This window comes from Heterodontus francisci, chromosome 5, assembly GCF_036365525.1.
Source record: "Heterodontus francisci isolate sHetFra1 chromosome 5, sHetFra1.hap1, whole genome shotgun sequence".
Taxonomy (NCBI): Eukaryota; Metazoa; Chordata; class Chondrichthyes; order Heterodontiformes; family Heterodontidae; genus Heterodontus; species Heterodontus francisci.
In genome coordinates, this window is record NC_090375.1 from 75,279,082 (window position 1) to 75,292,651 (window position 13,570).

A 13,570-nucleotide genomic window follows, 5' to 3' on the forward strand; every position below is an offset into this window, starting at 1 on the left:
TGCAGTCATTCTACGTTTAAGCAATACTCTGCATTTTTATTCTTCCTGCCCAAGAGAACAACTTCACATTTTCCCACATTATATTCCATCTGCCAGATTTTTGCCCAGTCACTCAACCTATCTATATCGGTCTGCAACCTCCTTATGTCCTCTTCACAACATACTTTCCTACCTATCTTTTGTCATCTGCAAATTTAGCTACCATGCAGTCGCTCCCCTCATCTAAGTCATTGATATAAATTGTAAAATGTTGAGGCCCCAGCACAGACCCCTGTGGGACTCCACTGGTCACATGCTGCCAATCAGAAAAGGACCCATTTATGCATACTCTGTTTTCTGCCAGCCAGCTAATCTTTATCCATGGTAATATGTTATCCTCTACACCATGAGTTCCTACTTGGCACAATAACCTTTTATGTGGCGCCTTGTCAAATGCCTTTTGGAAATCCAAGTATGACAAGGGGCTCCCCTTTACCCATGGCACATGTTACTCCTTCAAAAAACACCAAACAAGTGGTTAAACATGATTTCCCTTTCACAAAGTCATGATGACTATTCCCGATTACCTTGTGTTTTTCTAAGTGCCCAGTTATAACCTGCTTAATGATCGATTCTAACACCTTCCCCACAACAGATGTCAAGCTAACTGGCCTACAGTCACCTGTTTTCTGCTTCCCCACCACCACACCCCACCCCACTCTCTTCTTGAATAGAGGGGTTATATTTTCCATTTTGATGGGACCTTTCTAGAATCTAGCGAATTTTTAAAAATTAACACCAAAGCATCTACTACCTCATTACCCACCTCTTTTAAGACCCTAGGATGAAGACCATCAGGATCCAAGGACTTGTCAGCCTGCAGCACCAACAGTTTGGTCAGTACCACTTCCCTGGTGATTGTAATTTCACTAAATTCCTCACATCCTTCAACCACCTGATTTACAGCTATTACTGGAATGGTTTTTGTATCCTCTATCGTGAAGGCAGAAGCAATATATTTGTTCATTGCTTCTGCCATTTCCTTTTTCTCTATTAACTCCCCATTCTCACTCTCTCGAGAACCAACACTCACTTTACTTACTCTTTTCCTTTTGAAATACCAACTATCTGACAAAGATGACTATGGCTAGAATAACCTGTTCAACAAAGCTTTTGGTCACCTTACTCATAGCAGCTCAGTGTCTGTCCCTTGATTTCTTTGTGAAGCATCTTGAGATGTTTTCCTACCTTAAAGATGCAATGTAAATACAGGTTGATAAAAATTGGCTTTCAACAGCACTGTGAATGAGGCAAGAATGGAGGAATTCTGCAAGAGGCAAATGCACATTAGTAGTCAAAAAAGTCCAGCAATGAGTTAACAGACACAGATAAAATTAGGATTGGAATAAGGAAAAGATGTAGATCTCAGGATTCCAAACAGGAACTATTGTTCACTCGGAAATCCACAATGAAATTCTTAGGGCTGCAAGGGCTTCAGATTTTTCTCAATCTCCACTCTTCTGCATTTAATAATTTCCTAGTATGTTTGAGAAATCCTTGAAAGTAGGTTAAAATTTGCTGGATCTCCCAGGGAGCAATGTCAAAGCAGGTGTTATCCCACATAGAGATACCATGACACTACTGGGCAACTGGGTGCATTCTATAGGCCACCAACTAGTGGGAAAGGGACATATTTTCAGGGAAATTACAGAAAGGTGCAAAATGTATTCAGTAGTAATAATGGAGGACTTTAATTATCCTATTATAGGCTGGGATAGTAAAAGTGTAGGGAGGGGCAAGAGTTTCTAAAGTGTGTTCAGGAGAATTTTCATAATCAGTACTTTTCCATCCCAATGAAGGAGGAGGCATTGCTGAATGTGGTTCTGAGGAATGAGGTGGGTCAAATGAATGAAGTGTCAGTAGGAGAACAGTGATCATAGTATTATGAGGTTTAGGTTAGCCACAGAAAAAGATAAGGAGCAATCTAGAGTAAAAATAATCAATTGGAGAAGGGCCAATTTCAGTGGGGTGAGAACAGATCTGTCCCAGGTAAATTGGAATTAAAGATCAGCAGGCAAAACTGTAACGGAACAATGGGCTGCATTTAAGGAGCAGTTGGTTCACATACAAGGTACATTCCCATTAGGGGAAAAGGTAGGGCAACCAAAGCCAGAACTCCCTGGATAATAAAAGAGATGGAGAGTAAGATGAAGCAGAAAAAGGGGCATATGACAGATATCAGGGTGATTATTCAGCCTGGTTCTCACTTGTATTTGGAAAATTCAGAGGGAAATTGGCAATGGAAATATGAGAAGAAAAGAGAAAGTATAAGAAGAGACGGGCAACTAACATAAAAGGGAATCCAAAAGTCTTCTGTAGGCATGTAAATAGCAAAAAGGGAGGGGTAAGGGTGGAAATTGTGGAGGTACTAGCCATAATTTTCCAGTCCTCCTTATATATGGGATTGGTGCTGGAGGACTGGAGAATTGCAAAGATTGCACCCTTGTTCAATAAAGGGTGTAAGGATAAACCCAGCAACTACAGGCCAGGTGGGTTTAAGCTCAGTGGTGGGAAAAGTTTTAGAAATGATAATCCAGGACAAAATTAACAGTCACTTGGACAAGTGTGGATTAATTGAGGAAAGCCAGCACAGATTTGTTAAAGGCAAATTGTGTTTAACCAACTTGATTGAGCTTTTTGATGAGGTAATAGAGGGTTGATGAGGGTAATGCGACTGAAGGGTTGTATATCGACTTCCAAAAGATGTTTGATAAAGTGCCACATCATCGACTTGAAGCCCATGGAATAAAAGAGACAGCATAGATATGAAGTTGGCTGAGTGACAGGAAACAGAGTAGTTGAGAATTGCTGAAAATAGAGACATGTTGTCGAAGCTTTTCATCTTGCACTCATCAGGACAATATGCAAGAATAACCAATGTAAGGGAAAACAACAACTTATACTGCATGAGAAGAAAGTGTGCGTACATGTTCTTTCCAATCGCAGAATCACATCAATGTTGGACACTATGTTTTGCAAGCACGGGCTGATTGGGTACAGTCTGTACCTTGCCCGCTGTGAACAGCGGAAGGGACATGTTGTTTGATACAATCCGCCAGTCTTTGGGACGTACGGCCTATACACCTAGCATCACACTTGCATTGAAATTCATATATCACATTACTCATTTGTGTGATAGGCAGGATGTCTTTTTGGCTAGACGGCAGCATCCGGTTAGTGGTGAACAACAGAGTGTTGCGACTGCTTAGTAGCAGCGTAAAACAGCTAGCTTTACCTGTTGCTCATATTTTTGGAATACAGTACCCTTTCCAGGGTAATTTGAGGTAGTCTGGGCACTTTTCAGGGCCGAAAATGACTCGCAGTGTGCCGCATTTTGTGCATACTGGAAGCTACATATATTAGCAGACAGAAAGAACATGTACACACACTGTGCCTGTTTCAGCTGAACAAAATAAGTGACAGCCATTCACTGGTTCATTCTTCAGGGCAATGCCTTGACCAGAGTCAAGCTGCCTGGTTTAAATTTCAAACACAGCTTGGCAGTTAACTGTCAGTCACCGTAAACCAGTGCATTCTCCATGGCAACACCTGTACCAAAGTTCACTTACCAACCAATTAGCACTCTCTCCTCATGCAGTATAAGTTGTTTTCCCTTACATTCTTCGACAACATGTCTCTATTTTCAGCAATTCTCAAATTCTGTACGACCAAACAGAGGAGTGTTTTTTTTATTCTCTCTTGGGGTGTGGGCGTCGCTGGCTCAGCCAGCATTTATTGTCAGCAACAACTCACATCCAATGAAGGAATTTTTAATAAGTGACAGTTGTTTTCCAGACTACAGAAAGGTATCCAGTCGGGCTCCCCATGGTCAGTACTAGGGCCACTGTTTTTCTTGATATATATTGATAACATAGACTTGGGTATACAGGGAATAATTTCAAAACTTGCAGATGTCACAAAGTTTGGAAGTACTATGAACTGTGAGGAGAGTGATAGACTTCATAGGTACAATAGAAATAAGAGCAGGAAGTAGGCTGTTCGGCTCCTCAAGCCTGCTCCATCATTCAACTAGATCATGGTTGATCTTCAACCTCAACACCATTTTTCCACACTATTCCCATATCCCTTGATATCTTTAATATCTAGAAATCTATCGATCTCTGTCTTGAACATACTCAATGACAGAGCCGCAACAGCCCTCTGGGGTAGTGAAGAAAATCCTCCTCATCTCAGTCCTAAATGGCCTACCTCTTATTCTGAGACTGTGTCCCCTTGTTCTATATCCCCCCAACCAGGGGAAACATCCTTTCTGCATCGACCTTGTCGAGCCCTGTAAAAAAAATTTATGTTTTAATGAGATCGCCTCACCTTCTTTTGAGTTTTTTGGTGTTCGTCAGCAGGTCATTCAAGAGTGAAATCAGACAGAACTTTTAACACAAAAGGTATTAGAAATCTAGAATTCTGTCCCCCAAATGCCATGGATGCTGGATCAACAAAGATTTCCAATAAGGTGTTTGACAGATTTTTATTCAGCAAGGGTACCAAGTGAAATGCAGCAGAAGGCAAGTAAAGGGAGTTGAGTAGATCAGTGGTGATCGAATTACATAACGGAACAGACATGAGGGGCTAAATTTCCAACTCCAGTTTCTATGTAGTGGATTCAGCATTGTTGTCAACCTGATTAGTGGAAGAGCAGAGGAATTCCTGATACTTGAACATTAAAGTCAACAAGAATGGTGTTTCAGCAGAGGGGAAGTAACATTTAATTGACGGACTCTACTCAAGAACAAAGAACAGTACAGCACAGGAACAGGCCATTCGGCCCTCCAAGCCTGCGCCGATCTTAATGTCTGTCTAAACTAAAACCTTCTGCACTTCCGATGACCGTATCCCTCTATTCCCATCCTATTCATGTATTTGTCAAGATGCCTCTTAACCGTTGCTATCGTACCTGCTTCCACCACCTCCCCGGGCAGCAAGTTCCAGGCACTCACCACCCTCTGTGTAAAGAACTTGCCTCGCACATCCCCTCTAAACTTTTCCCCTCACACCTTAAACCTATGTCCCCTAGTAACTGATTCTTCCACCCTGGGAAAAAGCTTCTGACTATCCACTCTGTCCATGCCACTCATAACTTTGTAAACCTCTATCATGTCGCCCCTCCACCTCTTTCTGGTAGTGTGGCGACCAGAATTGCACGCAATATTCTAAGTATGGCCTAACTAAGGTTCTGCACAGCTGCAGCATGACTTTCCAATTTTTATACTCTATGCCCCGACCGATGAAGGCAAGCATGCCATATGCCTTCTTGACTACCTTATCCACCTGCGTTGCCACTTTCAGTGACCTGTGGACCTGTACGCCCAGATCTCTCTGCCTGTCAATACTCCTCAGGGTTCTGCCATTTACTGTATACCTCCCACCTGCATTAGACCTTCCAAAATGCATTACCTCACATTTGTCCCGAATAAACTCCATCTGCCATTTCTCCGCCCAAGTCTCCAACCGATCTATATCCTGCTGTATCCTCTGACAATCCTCATCACTATCTGCAACTCCACCAACCTTTGTGTCGTCCACAAACTTACTAATCAGACCAGCTACATTTTCCTCCAAATCATTTATATATAATACAAACAGCAAAGGTCCCAGCACTGATCCCTGCAGAAGACCACTAGTCACAGCCCTCCATTCAGAAAAGCACCCTTCCACTGCTACCCTCTGTCTTCCATGACCGAGCCAGTTCTGCATCCATCTTGCCAGCTCATCTCTGACCTCGTGTGACTTCACCTTTTGTACCAGTCTGCCATGAGGGACCTTGTCAAAGGCTTTACTGAAGTCCATATAGACAACATCCACTGCCCTTACTTCATCAATCAGCTTCGTCACTTCCTCAAAAAACATAAATCAAATTAGTGAGACACGACCTCCCCTTCACAAAACCATGCTGCCTCTTGCTAATAAGTTCATTTGTTTCCAAACGGGAATAAATCCTGTCCCGAAGAATCCTCTCTAATAATTTCCCTACCACTGACGTAAGGCTCACCGGCCTATAATTTCCTGGATTATCCTTGCTACCCTTCTTAAATAAAGGAACAACATTGACTATTCTCCAGTCCTCTGGGACCTCATCTGTAGCCAATGAGGACTAAAAGATTTCTGTCAAGGCCCCAGAAATTTCTTCCCTTGCCTCCCTCAGTATTCTGGGGTAGATCCCATTAGGCCCTGGGCACTTATCTACCTTAATGCTTTGCAAGACACCCAACACCTCCTCCTTTTTGATAACGACATGACCCAGACTATCTACACTCTCTTCCCTAGACTCATCATCCAAGTCCTTCTCTTTGGTGAATACTGATGCAAAGTATTCATTTAGCACCTCGCCCATTTCCTCTGGCTCCACACATAGATTTCCTCCTCTGACCTTGAGTGGGCCAACCCTTTCCCGAGTTACCCTCTTGCTCTTTATATACGTATAAAAAGTCTTGGGATTCTCCTTAATCCTGTTTGCCATTGACTTTTCATGACCCCTTTTAGCCCTCCTGACTCCTTGCTTAAGTTCCTTCCGACTTTCTTTATATTCCTCAAGGGCTTCGGCTGTTGCCAGCCTTCTAGCCCTTACGAATGCTTCCTTTTTCTTTTCGACTAGGCTCACAATATCCCTCGTTATCCAAGGTTCCCGAAACTTGCCAAACTTATCCTTCTTCCTCACAGGAATATGCTGGTCCTGGATTCTAATCAACTGACGTTTGAAAAACTCCCACATGTCAGATGTTGATTTACCCTTAAACAGCCGCCCCCAATCTAAATTCTTCAGTTCCTGCCTAATATTGTTATAATTAGCCTTCCCCCAATTTAGCACCTTCACCCGAGGACTACTCTTATCCTTATCCACAAGTACCTTAAAACTTACGGAATTATGGTCACTATTCCCGAAATGCTCCCCTACTGAAACTTCGACCACCTGGCCGGGCTCATTCCCCAATACCAGGTCCAGTACGGCCCCTTCCCTAGTTCGACTATCTACATATTGTTGCAAGAAGCTCTCCTGATTGCTCCTTACAAATTCTGCCCCATCCAAGCCCCTAGCACTAAGTGAGTCCCAGTCAATATAGGGGAAGTTAAAATCACCCACCACTACAACCCTGTTACCTTGACATCTTTCCAAAATCTGTCGACATATCTGCTCCTCTACCTCCCGCTGGCTGTTACTCGACAATAAATTTAAAAAGTTATAGAGTTATGAAGATTCAAATAAATTCATTATAACCAATAAATGAGCAAAACAGTTAAAGTACAAATGTGCCGCCAAGTGAATATGAGTAGTAAGATCACATGCCCAAGGACAGTATCTATTACTTTAGTAATTACTAATCAATCATACAATTAGACATCTCCACAAACAGCACTGTCCTCACAGACCCATTGTGTCAGCCTGCTCCTGTCCCACTGAACTTATTTCTTCCTATCTTGACTCTATCTTTTCTCCGCTGGTCCAGTCTCTTCCCACACATCCGTGACTCTTCTGACGCCCTCTGTCATTTTAAAAATTTCCAGTTTCCTGGCACCAACCGCCTCCTCTTCACTATGGACGTCCAATCTCTCTACACCTCCATCCCCCACCAGGATGGTTTGAGGGCTCTCCGCTTCTTCCTTGAAGAGAGGCCCAACCAGTCCCCATCAACCACCACCCTCCTCCACCTGACCGAACTTGTTCTCACATTGAACAACTTCTCCTTCAACTCCACTCACTTCCTTCAAGTAAAAGGTGTTGCTATGGGTACCCGCATGGGTCCTAGTTATGCCTGTCTTTTTGTGGGATATATCCTTGGCATCAGGTGGCAGGACCGTATCTCCAACGCACAAGTCCTCGAGGTGGCCAACATCCCCAGCGTATACACCCTACTGAGCCAGCAGCGCTTGAGATGGCTTGGCCATGTAAGCCGCATGGAAGATGGCAGGATCCCCAAGGACACATTGTACAGCGAGCTCGTCACTGGTATCACACCCACTGGCCGTCCATATCTCCACTTTAAAGACGTCTGCAAATGCGACATGAAGTCCTGTGACATTGATCGCAAGTCATGGGAGTCAGTTGCCAGTGATCGCCAGCGCTGGCGGGCAGCCATAAAGGCGGGGCTAAAGTGTGGCGAGTCGAAGAGACTTAGCAGTTGGCAGGAAAAAAGACAGAAGCGCAAGGGGAGAGCCAACTGTGTAACAGCCCCAACAACCAATTTTATCTGCAGCACCTGTGGAAGAGTCTGTCACTCTAGAATTGGCCTTTATAGCCACTCTAGGCACTGCTTCACAAACCACTGACCACCTCCAGGCACCCATTGTCTCTCGAAACAAGGAGGCCAAAGAAGAAGAAGAACTCATCTCCTAACCCCCCAATGCCTGTGCATCATCTACAAGGCGCAAGTCAGGAGTCTGATTGAATACACTTCACTTGCCTTCCAAGAACACTCAAGAAGCTCAACATCATTCAGGACAAAGCAACGAACTTGATCGGCACCCCATCCACTACCTTAAACATTTACTCCCTCCAGCACCAGCACACCATGGCTGCCCTATGTATCATCTACAAAATGCATTGCAGCAGCTTGACAAGTTTTCTCCAACAGCAACTTCCAAATCCACAACCTTGGCAACTTCCAAATCTACAAGGCCAAGGGCAGCAGGCATATAAAATATCACCACAGCGTTTCCCCTCCAAGTCACACACCATCCTGACTTGGAAATACATTGTTGTTCCTCACAGTCACTGGGTCAAAATCCCGGAAAGCCCTGCCTAACAGCATTGGCGATGTGCTACACCACATAGACTGCAGCAGTTCAAGGCAGCTCATCACCACATTCTCAAGGGCAATTAGGATGGGCAATAAATGCTAGCCTTGCCATTGACATCCACATCCCATGAATGAATAAAAACTATCTTACATCTGTCTACACATAATATATATGAAATAATACTTGGGAAATACCTTAAATCATATTGAAAATTAAATACTCAAATTACTCAATCACAAGGTTCTGGATTCAAATCCCACTTCAGGTCTTGAGCAACAAAAACCAAGGTTGATACTTCAGTGTAGTACTGTACTGTCAGAGGTGCCATCCTTCAGATGAGACCTTAAACCAAGGCCCCTTCTGCCTGCTCGGGGGGTGGGATGTACAAGATCTCATGGCACCATTTTGAAGAACAGCAGGGGAGTTATCCCTGATGTTCTGGCCAATATTTATCCCTCAATTAACATCATAAAAACAGATTATCTGATCATTATCACATTGCTGTTTGTGCGAATTTGCTGTGCGCAAATTAGTTGACGCCTTTCCTACATTACAACAGTGACTGCACTTCAAAAGTATTGCATTGGCTGTCAAGCACTATGAGATATCCAATGGTCATGAAAAGCGCTATGCAAATGTAAGCCTTTCTTTTTTTAAAGTGGGCCTAAACTTCAGGTACTGTCTATTCAGTCTAGCTTGATAAACAAACAACCTGCCGCTTAATTTCACTGCACTGGGATCTGTACAATGCATCTTCATAGCATAGCATGATGCGTCCATAACTCCATTGCAGTACATCATAGAGCATATCATGTATGCCCCAAACATAATAAGTTCATATCAATACAATACTGACTCTAAACAGATGCTGGAGCTGCTGTGCAGAGGACCTGAGACATAGAGAGCCAAAAAAATTAATGCAAACTAAAAATTAAACTAAATAGAAGAGAATGAAACAAAATAAAATCAGGACAACAAAAACTATCACAAAATCTATATTTATATAGACCCTTAAAGGTAGTAAAACATCCCAAGACACTTCACAGGAATGTTATCAAACAAACCTGACACTGAGCCATCTCAGGAAATATTTGGGCAGATGACTAAAAGTTTGATTAAAGTGATGAAGCAGTGTCTTAAAGAAGGAAAGAGAGGCAGAGAGGTTTAGGGAGGGAATTCCAGAGATAGATGAAGGCAAGCCACCAATGGTGCAGTGATTAAAATCGAGGATGCTCAACAGGCCAGAATTGGAGGAGCAGAGATATCTCAGAAATTGTAGGGCTGGAGGAGATGAGAGAGAGAAAGCGAGGGGACAAGACCATGAAGGAATTTGAACACAAGGATCAGAATTTTAAAATTGAGGTTTTGCTTAACCAAGAGCCAATGTAGGTCAGTGAACACAGGGGTGATGGGTGAACGCAACATGATACGACTTAGGACACAAGCAGCAGAGTTTTGGAAGCCGCAAGTTTACATGGGAGACCAGCTAGGAGTGCACTGGAATAGGGTATAGAGGTGATCAAGGCATGGATGGGGGCTTCAGCAGATGAAGTAACAAATTAGGCAATTCTCAAAACAAAAGACAGAATTAAGTTTCAATAAATATGAAAATGGTATGCCAAAATAAAATGGGGGGGGGGGGGAAATGACAAAAATGACACAAACTCAAAGTGTTCAAAATATATAGTGCAAAAGAAACACTGGAATGTAACCGCAAATTAACATGATTTCACTGTCACTTCCGTATACTACTGTAATTTAATCCAACCTCGAAATAGACCATGTGTACAAACAGCAGCTAGTTACAAAAATACTAATGGCATGAATATAAATACTAAAATCATTGAATACTGCACATTAACTGTCCACAAATGCAATATTTTTGCATAACCACAAATGGAAAAAAACAAAGATACCCCTTGTGAGCTCTCAAAGACTTAAACAGAAGTAGTTTAAAACTGGATTCTTAAGGGTTACTTTCCTGTGTTCAGACAGAAAGACACGTCCTCATCTCCCTGACTCCCACAATTTATGCAGACGGCAGTTTTGAGCACTTCCAGCATTTCAATGCGTGAGATTTGCCACCCATTGGCGATAGATTAGACACATCTCCCGCCCTCATTTCTCTTTCGAAAGTGTGGCAAGAAGAAACATGTTTTCAGACGTTCATTTACTATAAAATTTCCTTTCCTTCCCTGGTATCCTTCACTTGTCTACTTTCCCGTGTCCACATCAAACATCAGAATCGTCAGATGTTCTTTGTTGCGTACGCTATTTAAGAGAACTGCAGTAATACAGCACAGTAACAAGCCACTCAGCTAATCAAATCTACACTAACATTTATCTCCTACTTTTTAGGTCTTTTTTTAAATATATAAACGGGATCCTAAGCAGCAGCGTGCTCTGTGAAATCTGCTACCAGACAACTCGAAGCCAGCAGCAGCCTGACTTCCAGACACTCTACGCGAAGCTGAATACGCCCTGGAAAGTTTCAACGCTGGCAACTAAACGTACATTTTAATATCAGATTGCTTTTTAGACTAAAAACTAACCATTTTATCTGAGTATATATTACCTGAAAAGTGACCAAAGCTCCCACAATAATCCCTTTCGGTCAGGACAGAGATGATTAACACAGTCAGAGGGGAAAAAAGTCGCCAGTGAAAAGAAATGCGCGTTGAAACGAATTAGAGTTGCAAGCCAAATCTTTGCAGTATGAATATTTGTTCCTCGTCCAAACAGGTAGCTAGACAAAAAATATATATTTTAAAAAGCAATCAGCACGGCGCTAACTTCAGACTGAAGAGTTCTTGTTTGCTCAGCTCGAGTTTCACAGACAACTCACTTCCCAAAGCCTCGGCACTGCGCATGCACCTATCAAAAGACTACGTACATTTGACGTTTCCACCATACAAGTTGCGGAAGAAAGTCTGACCTTCCATTATTATATCTTGACGTTTATTAGTAAATTAGCTGATTTGTGTGAATTAATTTCTGAAGAATTCCCGACTAACAGTCCTACAGTTTGAATGTGTCCCCTTGTACCACTCACTTTTCGTCTAAAATACTATTTTGCCCTTAAAAATCTGAGATATCTCTGTAAGATGCTTCTTTTCAAGGCTGAACAGCCTCGTCTGTCCAGTCTTTGTCATTGGGGATCAGCCTTGTGGCTCTTTGCTCTGTCTCCAGTGCGTGAATATCTTGTTTCTTGTCCATGAGGACTGGATACAGGATTCAAGATGCGGTCTTAGCCATGCACTATGAAGTTTGATTACTAAATAACCTGACTTGTATCCTATTTGTTTTATTGATGGCTGCTCTGCATTAGTTTGAACATATTTAGCATTCAGTCTAAAATTCCCAAGGTCTCTTTCAGCCTAGTTTCAAACCATTCATGGGTATGCGTATTGATTGTCTATATTTTCTTCCTGTGCGGAGTCAAGCTACCGGTGAGTGAATAACCAATACATGGTTACAAGGTGAATACAGATGAACAGATCGTTCAGCTTCTTAACCCGTCCAGCCACATCCTATAATCCCATCCATCTTTTTGCCTCAATTCATCTAACTGGAAATGTATTCCGTGCTTTGAACATTGAACTTCCTGGCATCAGTCCTGAATTTTCTTTCACTAGTTTCAAACACAAAAGTCCGAGTGTATCAGGCCTGTGTCCTCAGTACCTTGCTCTACGGCAGCGAGGCCTGGACAACGTATGCCAGCCAAGAGCGACGTCTCAATTCATTCCATCTTCGCTGCCTTCGGAGAATACTTGGCATCAGGTGGCAGGACTATATCTCCAACACAGAAGTCCTTGAAGCGGCCAACACCCCCAGCTTATACACACTACTGAGTCAGCGGCGCTTGAGATGGCTTGGCCATGTGAGCCGCATGGAAGATGGCAGGATCCCCAAAGACACATTGTACAGCGAGCTCGCCACTGGTATCAGACCCACCGGCCGTCCATGTCTCCGTTATAAAGACGTCTGCAAACGCGACATGAAATCGTGTGACATTGATCACAAGTCGTGGGAGTCAGTTGCCAGCATTCGCCAGAGCTGGCGGGCAGCCATAAAGACAGGGCTAAATTGTGGCGAGTCGAAGAGACTTAGTAGTTGGCAGGAAAAAAGACAGAGGCGCAAGGGGAGAGCCAACTGTGCAACAGCCCCAACAAACAAATTTCTCTGCAGCACCTGTGGAAGAGCCTGTCACTCCAGAATTGGCCTTTATAGCCACTCCAGGCGCTGCTTCACAAACCACTGACCACCTCCAGGCGCGTATCCATTGTCTCTCGAGATAAGGAGGCCCAAAAGAAAGAAAAAGAAAGTTTCAATCTTTGTTCCCCTGAACCAACTCTCACAGTATTGTTTGAATTAGTTTTCCAAATCTACCTTTTTCCAAACCATTTAGTTTTTATTTGATGAGATAGATGTCTGACATGCAGAAAACTTAATCTCTAATCTTAAAAATCTCCATAACAAGTTATAGTGAAATTTACATCCATCTGTAAATGAAATGAAAAATTGCAATGCTTCCATTCTCCTAGTAATTTCATGGGCACACACTGTATCCCAATGAACAGTAGTTCTTCCAGTTGGAGATGCAGAACTTCAGCATTAGCTGCTTGCCTCCTTACAGCACAATCATGGCAGCTGCCAAGTCCTGAATATGAGATAAAAGCAAAATACTGCAGATGCTGGAAATCTGAAATAAAAACAGTAAGTGCTGGAAACACTCAACAGGTCAGGCAGTATCTGTGAAGAAAGAAGCAGAGTTAACGTT

General features: G+C 42.9%; 1 protein-coding gene across 1 annotated transcript in view; it reads right to left on the reverse strand.

The window, feature by feature from the left end:
* LOC137369914 (copine-3-like) overlaps positions 1–11,644 on the reverse strand; it is a 97,933-nt gene extending 86,289 nt beyond the window's left edge. Inside the window, exons 1-2 of the mRNA XM_068031641.1 lie at positions 11,366–11,644; positions 4,249–4,330 (exon numbers count right to left, since the gene is read on the reverse strand). The gene's annotated coding sequence lies outside the window, so the exon portion shown is untranslated. The remainder of the gene's footprint in view (positions 1–4,248; positions 4,331–11,365) is intronic.
* Positions 11,645–13,570: the final 1,926 nt, after the last annotated feature.